General features: G+C 38.6%; 1 pseudogene; it reads left to right on the forward strand.

Moving 5' to 3' along the window:
• The first annotated feature begins 2,913 nt into the window (after positions 1–2,913).
• LOC116575520 lies at positions 2,914–4,196 on the forward strand (annotated as a pseudogene).
• Positions 4,197–23,652: the final 19,456 nt, after the last annotated feature.

The raw sequence follows: 23,652 nt of genomic DNA on the forward strand, positions 1-23,652 counted from the left end.
TGGAGGGAGTGGGGCACACTGTTAATCAAGTTAGGTACTGAGGTGGCTGTGTGTTTATGCTGGGAGACATGGGGACTGAAATGGTGCCTGCCATTTCCTTTGTTCCTGCAGGATTCTGCCAGTGACCTAATCCCTCTAGGACATGCTCTGAGATGAGTAAACAAATTTCTTACCCATATGCCTCACACGTTTTTCAAGCTGCAACTTCTATGCTGTATCTTGTGGAACTATTTGTTCTGTTGTCTCTTTAAGGGTAGGGATTCTTTCCTATGGACCTCCACCTCTCCCAGAGCCAAGCCCACTGATTTTTTAAAATCCCAGGTTAAAATCCCACTGATTATAAGTACTTACAAAATTTCACCCCTCTGGTTTTCAAAGCCATATATTATGGTGATTTGTCTTGTCCTTTCAGGTTCCCCAGTGTGAGGGCCTGTTTCTCTTTCCTCTCTTCACCCATGACATCCCTTCTAGCTGCAGATAATCCCAAGGGACTGTTTAGGAACTGTGTCTCTGTCCTTCCTATGCTCTTCCATGTGGCCGCTCTTCTACACTTAGTTTAGTGGGGCTTGTTTTGCCAGTCTTGGAGTCATTTTCTGGGCTATTTACATTGATGCAAGTGTTATTTAGTATTATCTATGGGTTTAGGTGTGCTTAGGGTCCTCCTACTCTTGTTATCTTCCCAGCTATCCCAGGGTATGCTAATTTTTAGATCTAGTATATGCCACCAAACTCAGTGTGCTTCCTCCTGTAGAAAATGAGTTGTTGCTCTGAATCCATGTGAACACTGAGGGGTTGTCAGTCTTTTCAATTTTATCTGGTGTTGTATGTGTGGTGGTGCCTCATTATTGTGATTTTCATTTGCTCTGATATATTTATTAATGAAGCTTCAACTCCCCTGGTTGACTTGAAATGGCTATTGTCTGAGGGCTTTAAGTTGTCTGAGGGCTTACTTCTCTGTGTCAATAAGCTGTAGAATCACATCATATTTTAATAATATTTGACATTATTTTTAAATATGAGTATATATTATTATAATAAAAGTGAATATGACTTAGAAAAATCTATCCTAGTTTTATAAATTCACTAGTATGACAAGATTTCCATTTTATTTCATAATAAATGTGTTATCCTGAAGGGAATCCAACAATCATTCTACCAAAACAGGCATAAAGCTGCCCAGACACTTAAGTATTCCTGTGAGTCAGTCAGTGTGCAAGATTGAAGTGTCTAGCAGGCAGTTGAACTTGTGTGGCTTCTAGGTGAATCTAACTGCTGCTTCATTTTCCAGGAGTACAGGGGTTCAGAAGTGTCCTTCTCCCAGTGAAACTACTCGTGGCCCAATATCTCAGGGTGCTCACATTTGCTCTTTGGGATTGCAATACCATCCAAATTGGGAACATTTAAGGTGGAAGTGGAGGGCAAGGTATATCTACTAATTACATAGAGTAATAGCTGGTGGGCCAAGCATGGGGAGAGACTTTGGTTGAGGAAACAGAGTGTACAAACTATATAAGAATACGAAGTGGAGTTGGGAGACAGCTCAAAGATGTACATCTGTGCTCCACTTTAAGTGAAGTGATATTAAATAGGAGCACTGTATGAGATTTGAATTTAGGGCTTAATATTCTTTTTGTTTGGGGAATTATGTGGTCCATATCTGTTAACCCTGATCTGAGTATCAAAGTTCTGAGTAACAGTGTCTTCCTCCAGGAATCCAGACATTTTCAATTCCAGGAAGTAGTGGTAAATATGGAGTAATATTAGACTTATTCTCCAGAAATCTCTTGCTTGATATTCCACTGCTGACAACATGTCTTTTCTGGTACTGAGATTAACAGCAGGAAGGAGCACTCCATGCATGAGCCTATACTTCTGGGGTTTTAATGGGTTTCAGGAAACTTCTTTGTGAGCAGTAATGAATCAGCTGGAAATAAGAGCTGGAATTAAGACAGATTCTTTACCATTGGCCTGGTGCTGAATGACTTGGATGGACACTTGTTGTGGCAATAATAAGTCTTTAGTGATGCAAACTGGTAACTGCTCAGGACCAAGGGGTCTGAGATTTATAATCATACATCACTGAGTTTTTTAAAGCTTAAAATCAAGCCAATAATTAAAAGATACTGACTCCTAATATTTATTGAGAGATTTTTGGTTTTCTTTTACTTTCTTTTTAATCAGGGGAAATGATAGTAGGGGGAGAAGGAAAAGGAAGAAACCCTAATGAGCATCAGAGTCATTAATTATTGAAAATATCCTATGGGATTACTCTGACTTACAATTTTGGTTAAAATTGGAGTCAAATCATCACTTTTAAAGTTCAGATTTCTATTTTGGTTGCTTAAGGTTATTCATTAACACTTTAATTAGAAAACTGTGGTAGAGTACTCTGTATGATTTAGTTTTAAACCCTCATTCGATCATATGCCCTATTCTTCATTCTAAAAAAAGGGGGAAATAGGTCTATTGAATATATATTATTTATGATCCATGAGAGCAAGAACTATATCTTCCTTATTTATTGCTGATTTCAAAGCTTAGTACAGTGTCCAACACATACTTAGTTCTCAGTAAATATCAATTAAATGAATTTCTATCTTCCAGATTACCTTGCTTCCTAAACCAAATACTAAGAGCTTCACATAACGGCAGCTCTGGTAAGTTTGACACCAGTTTTCCTTGTGGTGTGACATTTATTTTTAGGCACCAACTTAACTTATTTAGATTGAAGTTAATGAAAACAAATGAAATGACAAATGAAAATTACGTGTTGTGGTCCAGCAGTCTGCTAGCTGTCGCGGGCTCCATGCGGGGGGGTGGGGGGTGAATGGGTTGGGGGCGGACGGGCCAGGCACCCCCAAGGGGCGGAGGAGAGCTCTTTTTCCTCTGTCCTCTTTCCCCCCACTACGCACTCCCGGGCACCCTCAAACCAGGTCGCGCTGCTTCCCTTTCCCTCTTGTCTCGTCGTCCCCTGGCAAACTTTCGGTCCCTCCCCCGCCGGTCACCCGTTATTCTTCGTGGCCGCCCTGAGGGCTCCTCCGGACCTCCCTGCCTGCAATTCGGACCATTACAGGATCCAGAAACATGTCAACCACACTTCTGTCTGCCTTCTACGATATCGACTTCTTGTGCAAGACGGAGAAATCCCTGGCCAACCTCAATCTGAACATGCTGGACAAGAAGGCGGTGGGGACGCAGGTGGTCGCCGCCCCTAGCTCGGGTTTCACGTTGTGCTTTCTCCGATGGCACTCGGCCAGCAACTTGCACGCGCTCGCCCACCCCGCGCCTAGCCCGGGCAGCTGCTCCCCCAAGTTCCGGGGCGCGGCTAACAGCAGCAGCTGTGGCAGTGGGGCGGAGGGCGGCCGGGTCTCCTATGTCACACTCAAGGAGCCATCACGGGGCGGAGGCACCGCCCTGCAGAACTAGGAGAACAAATTTTGGGACCAATCGTTCAGCGAGAACGGCGAGTGCAGCCAGCACCTCTTGCACCTGCAGCAGCAGCAGCAGAAGGGGGGCGGAGGCTCCCAGATCAACTCCCACACACTACAAGACTGAGCTCTGCTGGCCCTTCAGGAAAGCGGCACGTGCAAGTATGGCGAGAAGTGCCAGTTCGCGTACTGCTTCTACGAGCTACGCAGCCTGACCCGGCATCCCAAGTACAAGACCGAGCTGTGCCGCACCTTCCACACCACCGGCTTCTGCCCCTACGGGCCGCGCTGCCACTTCATCTACAATGCAGATGAGCGGCGGCCCGCGCCGTCTGGGGGCGCCTCTGGGGACCTGCGCGCCTTAAGCGCGCTGGACGCGCTGCACCTGGGCTTCCCGCGGAAGCCGCGGCCCAAGCTGCATCACAGCCTCAGTTTCTCAGGCTTCCCATCCCGCCACCACCAGCCCCCGGGGGAGCCGCGAGTCGCCGCTGCTGCTCGACAGCCCCACGTCGCGCACGCCGCCGCCGCCACCTTCTTGTTCCTCAACCTCGTCCTGCTCCTCAACCTCGTCCTGCTCCTCTTCTGCTTGGTCCTGCTAGTCTGCTTCCGCAACCTCCACGCCCTCGGGCGCTGCTACGTGCTGCGCCCGCGGCGGCGCTGCAGTACCGCACAGGGGGCGCCGAGGACCTGCTAGCGCCCAGCGCCCCAAGCGCGGCCTCCTCTTTGGTCTTGTGCGCCAGCAACAACGCTTGGGGGAATAACTGCTGAATTTTTAGCTGTTTTGAATTGATTTGCACCAGTGCACCACAACTCAATATGAAAAAAACATTTAACTTATTTATTATTTTGTGAAAAGTATACATTGAAATTTTTGTTCATACTGTATTTATCAAGTATGATGAAAAGCAATAGATATATATTCTTTTATTATGTTAAATTATGATTGTCATTATTAATTGGCAAAATGTGGCGTGTATGTTCTTTTCACAATAATATAGGCCTTTTGTAACTTCACTTGGTTATTTTATTGTAAATGAGTAAAAAAATCTTAATTTAAGAGATTGCATGTAATATTTATTTCATTAATTTCTTTCCTTGTTTACGTAAATTTGGAAAGATTGCATGATTTCTTTACAGAAATCTATCCTGATGCTGTGGAAGTAGTTTGAGGAATATCTTATGAGTTTTCTTAGAATGTATAATGGTTTTAGCCCATCCAACTTTAAAGAAAAAAAAAAAAAGTTGACCACATACTTTGCAAGCAGGCTTAAATGTGGAATGTTTTTTTGTCATTCCAGCTTTTTAAATTAGCAAGAAGAAAATTTTTATTTTTTGTTTATCCCACCAATTCTACTGTGACATACTCTGCATTTAAAGACATGTAGCAATAATGGGGTGGGAGAGGTAGTTTCACAGTGCCTTTGGCCAACTGCACGAAAGGAGAAGATATTTACCACTTTCTAATATAGATCTAAAGTGAAGAGGCCACCTTTAGTGCTAAGAATGGTATGTAGTACATGAATGTGCCTTGTTTTCACTACAGAAAATTCCAAAACTTTTTTTTTTTTTTTTTTGCGTGTGTAGGTAGGCGGGAATGCTTTCCTGGACAGCGAATGAATGAGCAGTAGCTTTAGTTTGTATGTAGGTACAGATGGGGCACTATGTATGTATGTACTCGGGACTATTTTGACAGAAGTAGGTTTTTGAATGTAACAAGATAAGTCAACTTGAGTTGTAATCTATTTTGGGGAATCAGTTCACTACAAATTGTGACTGTAAACATTGTACTGTAAATGTTTTGTATTTTTCCCCCAATAAATTTTTTGGAAAAACAAAAAACAAACATATTAAAAAAACAACAAAAAAAGAAAATAACGTGTTGTGGACCCATTTAGTCAGTGTTTTATTTATATCAGCCATTCTTAATTTTTTTTAAAGATTATTTTTAGAGCGGTTTAAGGTTTAAAGCAAATATGAGAGAAAGGTACAGAGATTTCCCTTCTACCACTTGTCCTCCCCACATTATCAACATCCCCCCACCCAGATTAGCACATTGGTTATAACTGAGGACCCCAGATCATTACCACCCAAAGTCCACAGTTTATAATAGGGTTCACTCTTGATGTATGTTCTGGGGGTTTGGACAAATGTATAATGATATGTATTTACCACTGTAGTACACAGCATTGTTTCACTACCCTAAAATCCTGGTAATTCACCTATTAATCTGTCCCCCAACCCCTGGCAACCACTGATCTTTTTTTACTGTCTCCATAATTTTGCTTTATCCAGAATATCCTTACAATCATACAGTGTATAGTCTTTTCATATTGGCTTTTTTTCAGTTAGTAATATGCATTTAACTTTCCTCTGTGACTTTTCATAGCTTGATGGGTCATTTCTTTTTAGTGCTGAACAATATTCCATGGTTTAGATGTATCATAGTTTATCCATTTACCCACTGAAGAACATCTTAGTTGCTTCTAAGTTTTGGTAATTATGAATAATGTTGCTATAAACATTTAAGTATGGGGTTGTGGGGGTATAAGTTTCCAAATGCTTTGAGTAAATATCAAGTAATGTGATGACTAGGTTGTGTGGTAAAAGTATGTTCAGCTTGGAAAATAAACAAACAAACACACCAAATAGTCATTCAAAGTGAATCCACTGTTTTGTATTCCCACCAGAATAAATGAGAATTCCTGTTGCTCCACAGCCTTACCAGCCTTTGCTGTTGTCAATGTTCCATATTTTGGCCTTTCTAATAGGTGTATAGTGGTATCTTATTGTTATAATTCACATTTTCTGATGACATATGATGTGCAGCATTTTTTTCATGTTTATTTGCCATTTATATCTTTTCTTTGGTGAGGTGTCTGTTAAAGTCATTGGTTTATTTTCAGTCTCTCTCCCCCTCCCCACTTTTTTTTAAAGATTTTATTTATTTATTTGACAGAGAGAGATCATAAGTAGGCAGAAAGGAAGGCAGAGAGAGAGAGAGAGGAGGAAGCAGGCTTCTTGCTGAGCAGAGATCCCAGGACCCTGGGATCATGACCTGATCCAAAGGCAGAGGCTTAACCTACTGAGCCACCCAGATGCCCTTTTTTTTTTTTTTATGGTTATTATCCTCTTGAGTTTTAAAAAAGGGTTCTTTATATATTTTGAATAATAGCTCTTTATCAGGTATATCTTTTATAAATATTTTCTCTAAATCTATAGTTTCTTTTTTCATTCTTTCAAAAATATCTTTCATAGATAGACCAGAAATTAATTTTATTTCATCTTTGATTCCTTTCATCAGATTTTTTTTGTTTCTTCATGTAGATTTTGTACTTTTCATATATCTAAATATTTCATTTTTGATGATTCTAATGTAAATGATGTTACATTTTCAGTTTCAAGTTTCACCTATTAATTGCTGTTGGTATACAGGGAAGCTATTGACTTATGTACATCAATATTATATCTTAAAACCTTATAATAATCATTTATTAGTTCCAGAATATTTTTATGGATTCATTTGGATTTTTACATAGATAATAATGCCAAACAAGACTTTTTTTATTTCTTCCTTCCCTGTCTATATACTTTTAATTTCCTTTCATTATTATACTGCATTAGCTAATACTTCTAGTGCCGTATTGAAAAAGAATGGTGAGAGGTGACACCCCCGCCTTATTCCTGATCTTAGTGGGAAAGCTTCTGGTTTCTCATCATTAAGTATAGTGTTAGCTGTAGAGTTTTTTAATAGATATTCTTTATCAGGTTGAGGAAATTCCCCTCTATTCCTAGTTTACTGGGAGTTTTTATCATGAATGGGTATTGGATTTTGTCAAATACTTTTTTTCTGCATTTATTGCTGTGATTTGATATGATCGTGTGATTTCATTTAGCCTGTTGCTGTGAAGTATTACATTAATTGATTTTCAGATGGTAAACCAATCTTGCATACCTGTAATAAATCCCATTTGGTCATGGCTTGTATTTGGTCATGGTTTGTATGTATCCAGAATGTGGTCTATCTCAATTAATGTTCCTTGTGGGCTTGAGAAGAATGTCCATCTGCTGTTAGATGAAATAGTCTATAGATGTCCATTATATCCAGGTGATTAATAGCAATGTTGATTCCATTTGTGTCCTTACTGATTTTCTGCCTGCTAGATCTATCCATTTCTGATAGAGGAGTGCTGAAGTCTCCAATTATAAATAATGTATTCATCTATTTCTCTTAGTACTTCTACAAGTTTTTGCCTCATAAATTTTGGCCTCATATATTTTGATGATCATTTATTAAGTTCACACACACTAAGAACTGTTATGTTTCCTTGGAGACTGACTTCTCTTGCTTCCAAGTTTGTTCAGTCTAATATTACTATTATAATCTTTATTAGCATTAAATATATTTCTCTATTAACTTACTTTTAATTTACATATGTCTTTATGTTTTAAAGTTGTCTTCTTATGGGGCGCCTGGGTGGCTCAGTGGTTGGGTATCTGCCTTCAGTTCAGGTCATGGTCCTCGGGTCCTGGGATGGAGCCCCGCATAGGGCTCTCTGCTCAGCAGGAGACCTGCTTCTCCCTCTCCCACTCCCCCTGCTTGTGTTCCCTCTCTTGCTGTGTCTCTCTCTGTCAAATAAATACATAAAATTTTAAAAAATAAATAAACAAACAAATAAATAAATAAAGTTGTTTTCTTACATACTACATAGAGTTGGGTTTTTATAAATCCATTCCAACGATTTTTTAATTGTCATTTTTAGATGATTGACATTCAAGGTGATTACTGACATAATCGGATTAATATTTATCATGTTACTATTTTCTGTCACCCCAATATTTTCTATTTTTGTCTTCCACTCCTTTCTGTCATGTTGTTTTTAATTAAGCATTTTTCTTTGGTTCCAAGTTTTCTCTTTTCTTAACATATTAACTATACTTTCTTTTAGTTTTTTTTTTTAGTGGTTGCCATAGAATTTGCAATATACATTTACAGCTAATCAAAGGTCATTTTCAAATAACACCATACAGCTTCACAGATAGTGTAAGTAACTTATAATAATGAAACACACCTCACTTGTCCTTCCCATCTTCTGTCAGTGCTTTCATTCACTTTATTTTATATAAGCATACATAAGCGTATGTTGTATGTTAGATACAGAAACAAGTATATATCATCAAATACATTGTTGTATTTTGAACAAATTATATATTAACAAAGAGATACTGTTATATACTCTGTAATATATATATAACAAATAAAAACTGTCATATACTCTACATAATGAGTAATAAATAAGCCACAGAGATCTAATGCACAATACAATGAACATAGACAGCAATATTGTACTCAATTTAAGTAATATAATAAATATCACTACAATGGCAATCATATTACAATATGTAAGTGTATCAAAGTCACATGCTGTACACCTTATAAATTTCATGATATGTCAAAATTTATTTTTTTAAATAAAGAAAAACAAAATTTTTGTTTTATTTTCATTTATTCCTTCTCTAATACTTTCCCTTCTTTAAGTAGATCTGAGTTTTTGATATCTATAATTTTCCTTCTTTCTATAGAATTTATTTTAATAAATGTTTCTTGAAATGTAAGTCTATGAGCAACAAAGTCCCTCAATTTTTGTTGCAAAAGCCTTTATTTTTCATTTATGAAGTATAATTTTTTTCTTTTTTTTTAATTTTTTATTTTTTATAAACATATATTTTTATCCCCAGGGGTACAGGTCAGTGAATCACCAGGTTTACACACTTCACAGCACTCACCAAAGCACATACCCTCCCCAATGTCCATAATCCCACCCCCTTCTCCCAAACCCCCTCCCCCCAGCAACCCTTAGTTTGTTTTGTGAGATTAAGAATCACTTATAGTTTGTCTCCCTCCCAATCCCAACTTGTTTCATTGATTCTTCTCCTACCCACTTAAGCCCCCATGTTGCATCACCACTTCCTCATATCAGGGAGATCATATGATAGTTGTCTTTCTCTGCTTCACTTAATTCGCTAAGCATGATACCCTCTAGTTCCATCCATGTTGTCGCAAATGGCAAGATTTCATTTCTTTTGATGGCTGCATAGTATTCCATTGTGTATATATACCACATCTTCTTGATCCATTCATCTGTTGATGGACATCTAGGTTCTTTCCATAGTTTCGCTATTGTGGGCATTGCTGCTATAAACATTCGGGTGCATGTGCCCCTTTAGATCACTACGTTTGTATCTTTAGGGTAAATACCCAATAGTGCAATTGCTGGGTCATAGGGCAGTTCTATTTTCAACATTTTGAGGAACCTCCATGCTGTTTTCCAGAGTGGCTGCACCAGCTTGCATTCCCACCAACAGTGTAGGAGGGTTCCCCTTTCTCCGCATCCTCGCCAGCATCTGTCATTTCCTGACTTGTTGATTTTAGCCATTCTGACTGGTGTGAGGTGATATCTCATTGTGGTTTTGATTTGTATTTCCCTGATGCCGAGTGATATGGAGCACTTTTTCATGTATCTGTTGGCCATCTGGATGTCTTCTTTGCAGAAATGTCTGTTCATGTCCTCTGCCCATTTCTTGATTGGATTATTTGTTCTTTGGGTGTAGAGTTTGCTAAGTTCTTTATAGACTCTGGACACTAGTCCTTTATCTGATATGTCATTTGCAAATATCTTCTCCCATTCTGTCAGTTGTCTTTTGATTTTGTTAACTGTTTCATTTGCTGTGCAAAAGCTTTTGATCTTCATGAAATCCCAATAGTTCATTTTTGCCCTTGCTTCCCTTGCCTTTGGCGTTGTTCCTAGGAAGATGTTGCTGCAGCTGAGGTCGAAGAGGTTGCTGCCTGTGTTCTCCTCAAGGATTTTGATGGATTCCTTTCGCACATTGAGGTCCTTCATCCATTTTGAGTCTATTTCTGTGTGTGGTGTAAGGAAATGGTCCAATTTCATTTTTCTGCATGTGGCTGCCCAATTTTCCCAGCACCATTTATTGAAGAGGCTGTCTTTTTTTCCATTGGACATTCTTTCCTGCTTTGTCGAAGATTAGTTGACTGTAGAGCTGAGGGTCTATTTCTGGGCTCTCTATTCTGTTCCATTGATCTATGTGTCTGTTTTTGTGCCAGTACCATGCTGTCTTGATGATGACAGCTTTGTAATAGAGCTTGAAGTCCGGAATTGTGATGCCACCAACGTTGGCTTTCTTTTTCAATATCCCTTTGGCTATTCGAGGTCTTTTCTCGTTCCATATAAATTTTAGAATTATTTGTTCCATTTCTTTGGAAAAGATGGATGGTACTTTGATAGGAATTGCATTAAATGTGTAGATTGCTTTAGGTAGCATAGACATTTTCACAATATTTATTCTTCCAATCCAGGAGCATGGAACATTTTTCCATTTCTTTGTGTCTTCCTCAATTTCTTTCATGAGTACTTTAGTTTTCTGAGTATAGATTCTGTGCCTCTTTGGTTAGGTTTATTCCTAGGTATCTTACGGTTTGGGGTGCAATTGTAAATGGTATTAACTCCTTAATTTCTCTTTATTCTGCCTTGCTGTTGGTGTAGAGAAATGCAACTGATTTCTGTGCATTGATTTTATATCCTGAAACTTTACTGAATTCCTGTATAAGTTCTAGCAGTTTTGGAGTGGAGTCTTTTGGGTTTTCCACATATAGTATCATATCATCTGCGAAGAGGGATAATTTGACTTCTTCTTTGCCGATTTGGATGCCTTTAATTTCCTTTCGTTGTCTGATTGCTGAGGCTAGGACTTCTAGTACTATGTTGAATAGCAGTGGTGATAATGGACATCCCTGCCATGTTCCTGACCTTAGCGGAAAAGCTTTCAGTTTTTCTCTATTGAGAATGATATTTGCGGTAGGTTTTTCATAGATGGCTTTGATGATATTGAAGTATGTGCCCTCTATCCCTACACTTTGAAGAGTTTTAATCAGGAAGGGATGCTGTACTTTGTCAAATGCTTTTTCAGCATCTATTGAGAGTATCATATGGTTCTTGTTCTTTCTTTTATTGATATGTTGTATCACATTGACTGATTTGCGGATGTTGAACCAACCTTGCAGCCCTGGAATAAATCCCACTTGGTCGTGGTGAATAATCCTTTTAATATACTGTTGAATCCTATTGGCTAGTATTTTGTTGAGTATTTTCGCATCTGTGTTCATCAAGGATATTGGTCTATAGCTCTCTTTTTTGATGGGATCCTTGTCTGGTTTTGGGATCAAGGTGATGCTGGCCTCATAAAAAGAGTTTGGAAGTTTTCCTTCCATTTCTATTTTTTGGAACAGTTTCAGGAGAATAGGAATTAGTTCTTCTTTAAATGTTTGGTAGAATTCCCCCGGGAAGCCGTCTGGCCCTGGGCTTTTGTTTGTTTGGAGATTTTTGATGACTGTTTCAATCTCCTTACTGGTTATGGGTCTGTTCAGGCTTTCTATTTCTTCCTGGTTCAGTTGTGGTAGTTTATATGTTTCTAGGAATGCATCCATTTCTTCCAGATTGTCAAATTTATTGGCGTAGAGTTGCTCATAGTATGTTCTTATAATAGTTTGTATTTCTTTGGTGTTAGTTGTGATCTCTCCTCTTTCATTCATGATTTTATTTATTTGGGTCCTTTCTCTTTTCTTTTTGATAAGTCAGGCCAGGGGTTTATCAATTTTATTAATTCTTTCAAAGAACCAGCTCCTAGTTTCATTGATTTGTTCTATTGTTTTTTTGGTTTCTATTTCATTGATTTCTGCTCTGATCTTTATGATTTCTCTTCTCCTGCTGGGCTTAGGGTTTCTTTCTTGTTCTTTCTCCAGCTCCTTTAGGTGGAGGGTTAGGTTGTGTACCTGAGACCTTTCTTGTTTCTTGAGAAAGGCTTGTACCGCTATATATTTTCCTCTCAGGACTGCCTTTGTTGTGTCCCACAGATTTTGAACCGTTGTATTTTCATTATCATTTGTTTCCATGATTTTTTTCAATTCTTCCTTAATTTCCCGGTTGACCCATTCATTCTTTAGAAGGATGCTGTTTAGTCTCCATGTATTTGGGTTCTTTTCAAACTTCCTTTTGTGGTTGAGTTCTAGCTTTAGAGCATTGTGGTCTGAAAATATGCAGGGAATGATCCCAATCTTTTGATACCGGTTGAGTCCTGATTTAGGACCGAGGATGTGATCTATTCTGGAGAATGTTCCATGTGCACTAGAGAAGAATGTGTATTCTGTTGCTTTGGGAGGAAATGTTCTGAATATATCTGTGATGTCCATCTGGTCCAGTGTGTCGTTTAAGGCCTTTGTTTCCTTGCTGATCTTTTGCTTGGATGATCTGTCCATTTCAGTGAGGGGAGTGTTAAAGTCCCCTACTATTATTGTGTTATTGTTGATGTGTTTTTTGATTTTGTTATTAATTGGTTTATATAGTTGGCTGCTCCCACGTAGGGGGCATAGATATTTAAAATTGTTATATCTTCTTGTTGGACAGACCCTTTGAGTATGATATAGTGTCCTTCCTCATCTCTTATTATAGTCTTTGGCTTAAAATCTAATTGATCTGATATAAGGATTGCCACTCCTGCTTTCTTCTGATGTCCATTAGCATGGTAAATTCTTTTCCACCCCCTCACTTTAAATCTGGAGGTGTCTTCGGGCTTAAAATGAGTTTCTTGGAGGCAACATATAGATGAGTTTTGTTTTTTTATCCATTCTGATACCCTGTGTCTTTTGACAGGGGCATTTAGCCCATTAACATTCAGGGTAACTATTTAGAGATATGAATTTAGTGCCATTGTATTGCCTGTAAGGTGACTGTTACTATATAAGGTCTCTGTTCCTTTCTGATCTACCACTTGTAGACTCTCTCTTTGCTTAGCGGACCCCTTTCAATATTTCCTGTAGAACTGGTTTGGTGTTTGCAAATTCTTTCAGTCTTTGTTTGTCCTGGAAGCTTTTAATCTCTCCTTTTATTTTCAATGAAAGCCTAGCTGGATATAGTATTCTTGGCTGCATGTTTTTCTCTTTAATGCTCTGAAAATATCATGCCAGTTCTTTCTGGCCTGCCAGGTCTCTGTGGATAAGTCAGCTGCCAATCTAATATTTTTACCATTGTATGTTACAGACTTCTTTTCCCGGGCTGCTTTCAGGATTTTCTCCTTGTCACTGAGACTTGTAAGTTTTACTATTAGGTGACAGCATGTGGGCCTATTCTTATTGGTTTTGAGGGGCGTTCTCTGAACCTCCTGAATTTTGATGCTCGTTCCCTTTGCCATATTGGGGAAATTCTCCCCAATAATTCTCTCCAGTATACCTTCTGCTCCCCTCTCTCTTTCTTCTTCTTCTGGAATCCCAATTATTCTAATGTTGTTCCGTCTTATGGTGTCACTTATCTCTCGAATTCTCCCCTCGTGGTCCAGTAGCTGTTTGTCCCTCTTTTGGTCAGCTTCTTTATTCTCTGTCATTTGGTCTTCTATATCACTAATTCTTTCTTCTGCCTCATTTATCCTAGCAGTGAGAGCCTCCATTTTTGATTGCACCTCATTAATAGCTTTTATGATTTCAACTTGGTTAGATTTTAGTTCTTTTATTTCTCCAGAAAGGGCTTTTATATCTCTCGAGAGGGTTTCTCTAATATCTTCCATGCCTTTTTCGAGCCTGGCTAGAACCTTGAGAATTGTCATTCTGAACTCTAGATCTGACATATCACCAATGTCTGTATTGATTAGGTCCCTAGCCTTCGGTACTGCCTCTTGTCCTTTTTTTTGTGTTGAATTTTTCCGTCTTGTCATTTTGTCCAGATAAGAGTATATGAAGGAGCAAGTAAAATACTAAAAGGGTGGCAACAACCCCAGGAAAATATGCTTTAACCAAATTAGAAGAGATCCCAAATCGTTAGGGGGGAGAAAGGGGATAAAAAGAGGTTCAAAAAGGAAGAAAGAAAAAAAAAGAAAAAAGAAAAAAAAAGAAAAGAAAAGAATTAAAAAAAGAAAAGAAATAAGAAAAATATAAAAAAGAAAAAATATATATATTAGATAAACTAGTTAAAAAACGTTAAAAAAGAAAAAGGTAAAATTAAAAAAAAAATTTTACCAGAAGGCAAGAAAAAAAAACAAAAAAATGAAAAAGAAAAAAATTAAATTAACTGCAAGGCTAAAAAAAAATCACAGGGAAAAAGCCATGAGTTCCGTGCTTGGCTTTGTCCTCCTCTGGAATTCTCCTGCTCTCCTTGGTATTGAAACCGCACTCCTTGGTAGGTGAACTTGGTCTCGGCTGGATTTCTTGTTGATCTTCTGGGGGAGGGTCCTGTTGTAGTGATTCTCAAGTGTCTTTGCCCCAGGCGTAATTGCCCCGCCCTTACCAGAGGCCGGGGTGAGTAATCCGCTCGGGTTTGCTTTCAGGAGCTTTTGTTCCCTGAGCGCTTTCCGTAGAGTTCCGGAGGACGGGAATACAAATGGCGGCCTCCTGGTCTCCGGCCCGGAGGAGCCGAGAGCCCAGGGCCGCACTCCTAAGTGCGCCCTCAGAGAACAGCGCCCAGTTACTCCCGTCTGCCTGACCTCCGGCCGCGCTCCGAGCTCTCCGAGCCTGCGACCAGTTCAAGGTAACACCGAGCTGTGAGCTTACTGTCGGCTCTGTCTCTGTAGCCGGCTTTCCCGTTCCAATACCCGCAAGGTCTGCGACACTCAGACACCCCTGATCCTTCTGTGACCCTGCGGGACCTGAGGCCACGCTGAACCCGCGTGGGCTTCGCCCCGGTTTAGCCTCTGGAGCGATGTCCCTCAGCGGAACAGACTTTTAAAAGTCCTGATTTTGTGCACCGTTGCTCCGCTGCTTGCCGGGAGCCGGCCCCTCCCCCCGGGGTCTATCTTCCCGTCGCTTTGGATTCACTTCTCCGCCGGTCCTACCTTTCAGAAAGTGGTTGTTTTTCTGTTTCCAGAATTGCTGTTCTTCTTCTCTTCGATCTGCCGATGGATAATCAGGTGTTTGCAATCTTTAGATAAGCTATCTAGCTGATCTCCGGCTAGCTGAAGTAGTCTCAGCCTACTACTTCTCCGCCATCTTGACTCCTCCTCTCCAAAGTATAATTTTTTAATGCGCCAAATCCTAAGTTGGAGGTGTTTTCTTTCAATGCCTTAGATATTTCACCTCACTCTCTTCCTACCTTTGTGATGGCTGAAAAGAAGTTGGACATAATTATTTTATTTTTGTCTTCAGTAGGCAAGGTACTTTTTTCTGTGGCTTCCTTCAGGATTTTATCTTTGACTTTTTTATAGTTTGAAAATAATATGCTTAGGTGTAGTGTATGCGGTTTTTTTGTTTGGTTGGTTTTGGTTTTGGTTTGAATTTATCCTGCTTGTTTTCTGAGCTTCCTGGATATGCAGTTTGATGTGTGACATTAATTTGGAGAAGTTCTCAGTCATTATTGCTTCAGTTTCATTTCTGTTCCTTTCTCTCTTATCCTTTGGTATTCCCATTGCACATATATTACATCTTTTATAGTTGTCTCACATTTCTTGGATATTCTGTTCAGGTTTTTCATTCTTTGTTCCCATATTTTTTACTCTTGGAGGTTTTTATTTATACATCCTCAAACTCCAAGATCTTTTCCATGTCCAGTCTGTTAATGAACCCAAAAAGTCACTCTTTGTTTCTGTCACTATCTTTGGCATGTTTTTTTCCTTAAGATTTCCATCTCTCTGCCTATCTGTTCTTGTATGCTGTCTAATTTATCTACTGGAGCCCTTAGCATATTAATCAGAGTTGTTTTTTAAAATTTCATTTTTAAAAATTTCAGCATATATAATGTACAGCGTTATATTAGTTTCAGGTGTACAATAAAATGATTCAACAATTCTCTACATCACTCAGTGCTCATCGTGATAACTGTACTCTTAGTCCTGGTCACCAATTCCACCCATTGCCCACCCACCTTCCTTCTGGTAACCTTCAGTTTGTTCTATATTAAAAGTCTTTTTTTGTTTGTTTGTTTGTCTCCTTTTCTTTGATCATTTGTTTCATTTCTTAATTTCTACATACAAATGAATTCATGTATGTGTCTTTCTTTGACTTATTTCACTTAACATTTTACTTTTTAGATGCCTTCATGTTGTTGTAAGTGGCAAGATTTCATTCTTTTTATGGCTGAGTATTATATTATATATAGAGATATATAATGTAATATATATAGATATAGATATATAATGTAACATATATAAACACACACATATATATTTCTCCCACTTCTTTAGCTATTCATCTGTTGATGAATACTTGGATTGCTTTCATAATTTAGCTATAATAAATAATGCTGCCATAAACATAAGGTACATATATCTTAGCAAATTAGTATTTTCATATTCTTTGGGGAAAATACCCAGGAGTGGGATTACTGGATTATATAATAATTCTATTTTTAATTTTTTTGAGGAAACTTCATTTTGTTTTGTCCAGTGACTGTACCAGTTTACATTCCCACCAAGGGTGCATGAGGTTTCCTTTTTCTCCCCATCTTTGCCAACACTTATTTTTTGTTTTTGATGTTAGCCATTCTGACAAGTATGAGTTGATATCTCATTGTAGTTTTAATTTGTATTTACTTGAGAGTAGGTGATAACGAACTTTTTTTTTTCTTCTTGTGTCTGTTGGCCTTCTGAGTGTATTCTTTGCAGAAATGCCTGTTCATGTCTTCTGCCCATTTATAAATTGGAATATTTGGGTTTTGGGTGTTGAGTCTTATAAGTTCTTCATATATTTTGAATACTAATCCTTTATCCAATAGATAATTTCCAAATACCTGCTCCCATTCACTAGGTTGCCTTTCAGTTTTATTGACTGTTTACTTCACTATGCAGAAGCTTGTTATATTTATGTAGTCCCAATAGTTTATTTTTGCTTTTGTTTCCCTTTCCCCAGGAGACATATCTGGAAAAAGTTGTTATGGCCAATGTCGAAAAGGTTGCTGCCCATGTTTACTATAGGATTTTTATGGTTTCAAGTTTTGCCTTTAGGTCTTTAATCCATTTAAAAAGTATTTTTGTATATGGTGTAAGAAAGGGGTCCACTTTTTTTCTTTTGCATGTAGCTGTCCAGTTTTCTCAAAGCCATTTGTTGAAACTTTTCCCCATGGCAATGTCTTGCCTCCTTTGTTGAAGATTAATTGAGCATATAACCAAGTATTTATTTTGGGGATTTCTATTCTGTTCCATAGGTCTATTTTTGTGCCAGTACCATACTGTTTTGATGACTATAGCTTTGTAATATAGCTTGAAATCTGCAATCACGATACCTCCAGTTTTATTTTACTTTTTCATAATTTCTTTGGCTGTTCCAGGTCTCTTATAGTTCCAAACAAATTTTAGGATTGTTTTTTCTAGTTCTGTAAACAATGTTGTTGGGGGACCTGGATGGCTCAGTTGGCTAAATGTCTGCCTTCTGCTCAGTCATGATCTCGGGGTCCTGGGATCTATCCTTTATTGTTCTTCCATTGTTCAGCAGGGAGTCTTCTTGTCCCTCTACCCTCCCCTACCACTTGTGCTCTCTCTCTGTCTCTCTCTCTCTCAAATAAATAAAATCTTTAAAAAAATCTTGTTGGTATTTTGGTTGGAACTGTATTAAATCTGTAGATTACTTTGGGTAGTGTGGACATTTTAACAATATTTGATTTCTCCCAATCCATGAACATGGAATGATTTTTCCTTGGTGTTTTCAATTTTTTTCATCACTGTTTATAGTTTTCAGAGTATAGGTCTTTTACCTCCTTGCTTTAGTTTATTCCTAAATATTTTATTGTTTGAGGGGAAATTATAAATTGGATTTTTGTTAGTTTCTCTTTATTCAATTTCATTGCTGGAAATCAGTCTGTTCAAATTTTCCACTTCCCTCTGCTTCCGGTTCAGGAGGTTGTATGTTTCCAAAGATTTATCCTTTTCTTTTAGGTTGCCCTATTTATTGGCATATAATTATTCATAGTTAATCCCATATAATCCTTTGTGTTTTCATGGCATTAGCTGTTATTTCTCGTTGTTCATTTCAAATTTGTTTATCTACTGGTATCATTGATCTCTTCTATTGGTTTTTTGTAGTTTCTATTTTGTTTATTTCTGCTTTAATCTTTATTATTTCCTTCTTTCTACTGGTTTGGGTTTTGTTTGGACTTTTTCTAGATCCTTTACGTGTAAGGTGAGTTGTTTGTTTGTTTGTTTAGTTTTTCTTGCTTCTGGAGGTATGCCTGTACTGCTATCATCTTCCCTCTCAGAACATCTTTTGTAACATCAAAGAATTTGGATCATTGTGCTTTCATTTTCATCTGTCTCCATGTATTTTTTTAATTTCCTCTTGATGTCTTGGTAGCATGTTTTAAGCCTCTATATATTTGCATTCTTTCCAGATTTTTTCTTGTGCTTGATTTCTAGTGTCGTAATGGTGTGGTCAAAGATGCATGGTAAAATTCCAGTCTTTTATAATTTGTTGAGACTTGTTTTATGGCCTAACATGTCATCTCTTCTAGGGACTATAATATGTGCACCTGAAAGAATGTGCATCCTGCTGTTTTGAAGATGGAATGTCTTGAATATATATGTTAAATCCTCTAGTTCTATGTTTCCTTGTTGATTTTCTATTTAGATGATCTATCCATTGATATAAATGGATAGGTTAAACTCCCCTAGTATTGTATTGGTGTTGATTACTTCCTTTAAGTGTGGTCTTAGCTGCTTTATGCATTTGGGTGCTTACATGTTAGCTACATAAATATTTACAATTGTTAGAGCCCCTTGTTGGATTTGTTCCCTTTATGATTATATAGTGTCCTTCTTTGTCTCTTGTTACAATCTTTGTTTTAAAGTCTGTTTTGCCTGATGTAAGTTTTGCTATCCTGGCTTTTATTTCATTTCCATTTGCATGATAAATACTTTTCCTTCTCTCACTGTCAATCTGCACGTGCTCAGAAATGGGACTCTTGTGGGCAGTATATCAATGGTTTTTTCCTTTTTTATCCATGCCATCACCCTAAGTCTTTTGATTGGATCATTTAGTTTATTTACATTCGAAGTAATTATTGATAGATATGTACTTACTGCCATTTTTTTTTACTTGTTTTATGGTTGTTTGTGTAGTTCTCTCTTCCATTCTTCTCTTGCTCTCTTCTCTCTTTGTTTTCTCACTTTGTGTTGTAATGTACTTACTTCTTTTCACATTATTTTTTGCATATATATTACTAATTTTTGATTCTCAGTTACCATTGAGTTTGTACCTAACATCTCATGCATACAGCAGTCTATATTAAGTTGATGGTCTCTTAAGATTGAACCCATTCTTTACTTCTTTCTCCATCCCCCAAATTTTAGGTATATGGTGTCATATTTTAGATCCTTTTAATTGATGAATCCCTTCACTGATAATTACAGATTCACTTTATTTTATTTTATTTTATTTTATTTTATTTTATTTATTTTTTTGCTTCCTACTTTTCTTGTTCTTACTTTTGGTCTTTCTTTTATACTCAAAGGGTCCCCTTTAACATTCCTTATAGAGTGGCCTTAGTGGTAATGAGTTCCTTTAACTCTTTATTTCTACTTTTATTCTGAATGATAGCCTTGCTGGATACAGTATTTTTTTTAATTTTATTTATTTATTTGACAGAGAGAGATCACAAGTAGGCAGAGAGGCAGGCAGAGAGAGAGAGAGAGGGAAGCAGGCTCCCTGCTGAGCAGAGAGACCAATGCAGGACTCGATCCCAGGACCCTGAGATCATAACCTGAGCCAAAGGCAGCAGCTTAACCCACTGAGCCACCCAGGTGCCCCGGATACAGGTTCTTTCCCTGTCAGCACTTCGAATATATGATGCCACTTTCTTCTGGTCTATAAAATTTCTGCTGAAAAATCAGCTGATAGCCTAATGGGATTTTCTTGTCTGTAACTGTTTTCTCTTGCTGCTTTAAAAATTCTCTCTTTATCAGTACTTTTTGTTATTTCGATTACTATGTGTCTCGGTGTAGACCTCCTTTTGTTGATTTTGTTGGTGGCCCTCTGTGCCTCCATGATCTGGATATCTATTTCCTTCCCCATATTCAGGAAGCTTTCAGCTATTATTTCTTCAGATAAACCTTCTGCTCTCTTTTCTCTCTCTTCTCCTTCTGGGACCTCTGTAATGCAAATGCAATTGCACTTGATGGTGTCACTTATTTCCATTCATCTATTTTCATTTATTATAATTCTTTTTTCTCTCTCCTGTTCAGCTTCATTCCTTTCAATTATTCTACCCTCAAGATCACTGATCCATTCCTCTACTTCCTCTAGTCTACTATTTATTCCCTAGCATATTTTTAATTTTACTTAAGATGTTCATCTCTGACTTGTTCTTTTTTATGTGTTCTATCTCTTTTTCAAGTCCCTCCTTTAGGTCCTCCATTCTTTTCTCTTTTTATGACCATTACTTTAAAGTCTGTATCAGGTATATTACTAATCTCCACTTTGTTTAGCTCTCTTGCTGTGATTTTATCATGTTCTTTCATTTGGAATCTTCTTTTTTTTCCCCTGTTTCTTCATTTTGTCTAACTCTCTGTGTCTGTTTCCATGTATTACAAAAGTCACCTATATCCCCTGCTCTTGAAAGTACTGGTCTTATGAAGAAGAGGTCTTGTCATGTCCTATAGCACCACCTCCCTTGTTTACCAAAAATTGGCACTTTAGGGTTTTCTCCTATGTGTGTTGTATGTACCCTTTTGATGTGGCTGAGCCATGTTTACCTTCAGTTCAGTCATCTGTAATGGTTCCCTTTGCATGTTGTATGTAGGGTTTGGTCCCTGTGTTGTTAGTGTGTTAGTGTGGAACCACCTTAAAATCGTGTTGTCAGACCAGGCATTTGCTAAACATGCAGTAAAACCAAACTGCACGGTGCTTTGCCTGTGTTTTCTCTTGAGAAGTTTTCATTGGTGGATGGGGCCTGCGGTCATACCAGCTGTCTGCCCCCTAGCTCATTGCTGGGTCCACAGTGGAACTGGTGTGTGTGGTTATCTTCTCCTCTTCCCAGAACTAAATCACTCTGGAGTGGTGCTGGCTGCTCTTGGGCTGCTTGCACAGTGCTGGGCTTGAAACACTGCTTTTGATGGGCTTTGCTCCAAGGGTCTCTTGGTAGGAGCAGATCTGCAGAATGTGGGGGCAGGACACATGGTGCCAGCAAGATTAGAGCTGGCCTGATGCTGGACAGGACCTGAAGCTGCCTGGGAAAAATGCTGGGGATTCAGGTTAGGATAGAAGGTACGGTTTCACAGAACTGTGTGGGGACAAGGCATACTGTTTGCAAGCTAGTTCTAGAGTATTAATGCTGTGCTAGTTCCCTCAGGTGTCCCTGTATTTAGGCTGGGGTCCAGGGGAGCAAAATGGTACCTGCCAGCTGTTTTGTTCTTGGTGAAGTCTCCCAAAAATCCTTGCCCTCCAGCACATACTCTGAGATTAAGAAATCAATCAATCAATCAATCAATTAATCAATCTTCCTGTGTGCTCTAGGCATTTTTCAAACTGCTACTTCTGTGCTGTATCACAGGAGTGGTGCTTGTTGTGCTATCTCCAGCTCTCCTAGAACCAAGTTCCTGGTTTTTAAAGTTCCAGGTGGAACTGATTGTTTGCCCACTCTGGTTTTCAAAGCCAAATATTATGCTGATTTGTTTTCCCAGTCTGGATCTCCCATGCCTGGGATGCCTGGTGCGGGGGGTCTGTTCCTCTCCCCTCACTGAGCCCACAACATCTCTCTCTCATGCAGACAGTCTCACAGGTCCATTTGGCTCCCGACTATGTCTCTGGCCTTCCTATTGTCTTGAATGTGGGCTTGTCTCTACATTTAGCTGTGGGGAGTCTCTTTTGCTAGTCTTCAGGTCATTTTCTGGATAATTTACACTGATGTTGGTATTTTCTAGTTGTATCCAGGGGATGAAGAATGAGGTTAGGAACTTCCTACTCTGCTGTCTTCTCCTGATGTCCTATCTTCATTGTTTTAAATTCCCTCTCTGAAAATTCCAACATCCTTGTCATGGCCAATTCTGGTGCTTGCTTTTTCTCTTCAAACTCTGTTTATTGCCTTTTAATATGCTTTGTAATTTTCTCTTGATTATTGGGTATGATGTTCTAGGGGAAATGAACAACAGTAAGTAGGCCTTTGGTAATGTAATCGTAGTTCTAGTGAGAGGGAAGCATTCTAAAGTGCTATGGTTAGGTCTCAGTCTTTGAGTGTTCCTATGCCTCTAGACTGTGAACTTCACAACTATTTCTGTTTTTTGTTTTGTTGTTGTTGTTGTTGTTTTAACTCCACAAAGGTTGAAGTTGGGTATTTTCCTCCTTAGGTCAAATAGGCTCAGAGAAAATCCCAGCAGGTTTTCTAGCAGGTTAACTAGTTTCTCTTGAAGATAGACCATGTTAAGAAGAGTAGAGTGCTCTGGCATATTTACAAATGACTCCTTTCCCCTCTCCCTGCCAGAAACATGAAGGGAATTTACTGAGCTATTTCCTGTGAGCACCAGTCAAGCTCCTGACGGTAGAGTCACAAAAGTGTGGCAGTCCCCTATGACTGGTTTCCCCTAAAGCCTTTAATTCTCAGATTTGTACAGGCCTAGCCTCCAGCAATTTATCAATACAGCTCAGATTTTCTGACCCTATTCCTGGTTCCTGGGGAGGTTTCTACTCCAGTATACTGGAATTCTCTATCGGTCCAATTTTGTTGAAAATAGTTTGCCCCATGACCTTAATCCTCTTAAAGATCCCCCCCAAAAAGTATTGATTTTTCAGTTTGTTTAGCTTTGTATCTGTTGTTAAGATAAAGTGGTGACCCTCTAATGTCCTTACATACCAATCCAGAAACCATAACCACCCTTAATTTTTAAGCCTAAATAATTCTAACAAAACTTACATTGGCAGTATGTTTACACATTCCATAAACGTAATGTATCTGTTAATTCAGCCCTTGCAGGCTTACTCCAAACATTTGGATAGGTCAAAAGGACTGAGACAAAGAGAGAGTTTCCTATTATGGGGAGATGGTGTGCTTCAGGGTAGGCTTTGAATGGAACCCTTCTTGCAGTGATCATCTAACTTTTTAGGTTTCACTTTCTGCCTCTATTCAATGAAAGAGGAGCTCCCAGTGGTGTAACTTGAACTCATTCCACACTCTTAGGACCTCTAAGAAGCTAGAGCATACCTTCTCACCATTATAACTCATCAAGGAAGTGCTTGTCCAAAAGGCAACTA

Source organism: Mustela erminea, chromosome 16 (assembly GCF_009829155.1).
Source record: "Mustela erminea isolate mMusErm1 chromosome 16, mMusErm1.Pri, whole genome shotgun sequence".
Lineage (NCBI taxonomy): Eukaryota > Metazoa > Chordata > Mammalia > Carnivora > Mustelidae > Mustela > Mustela erminea.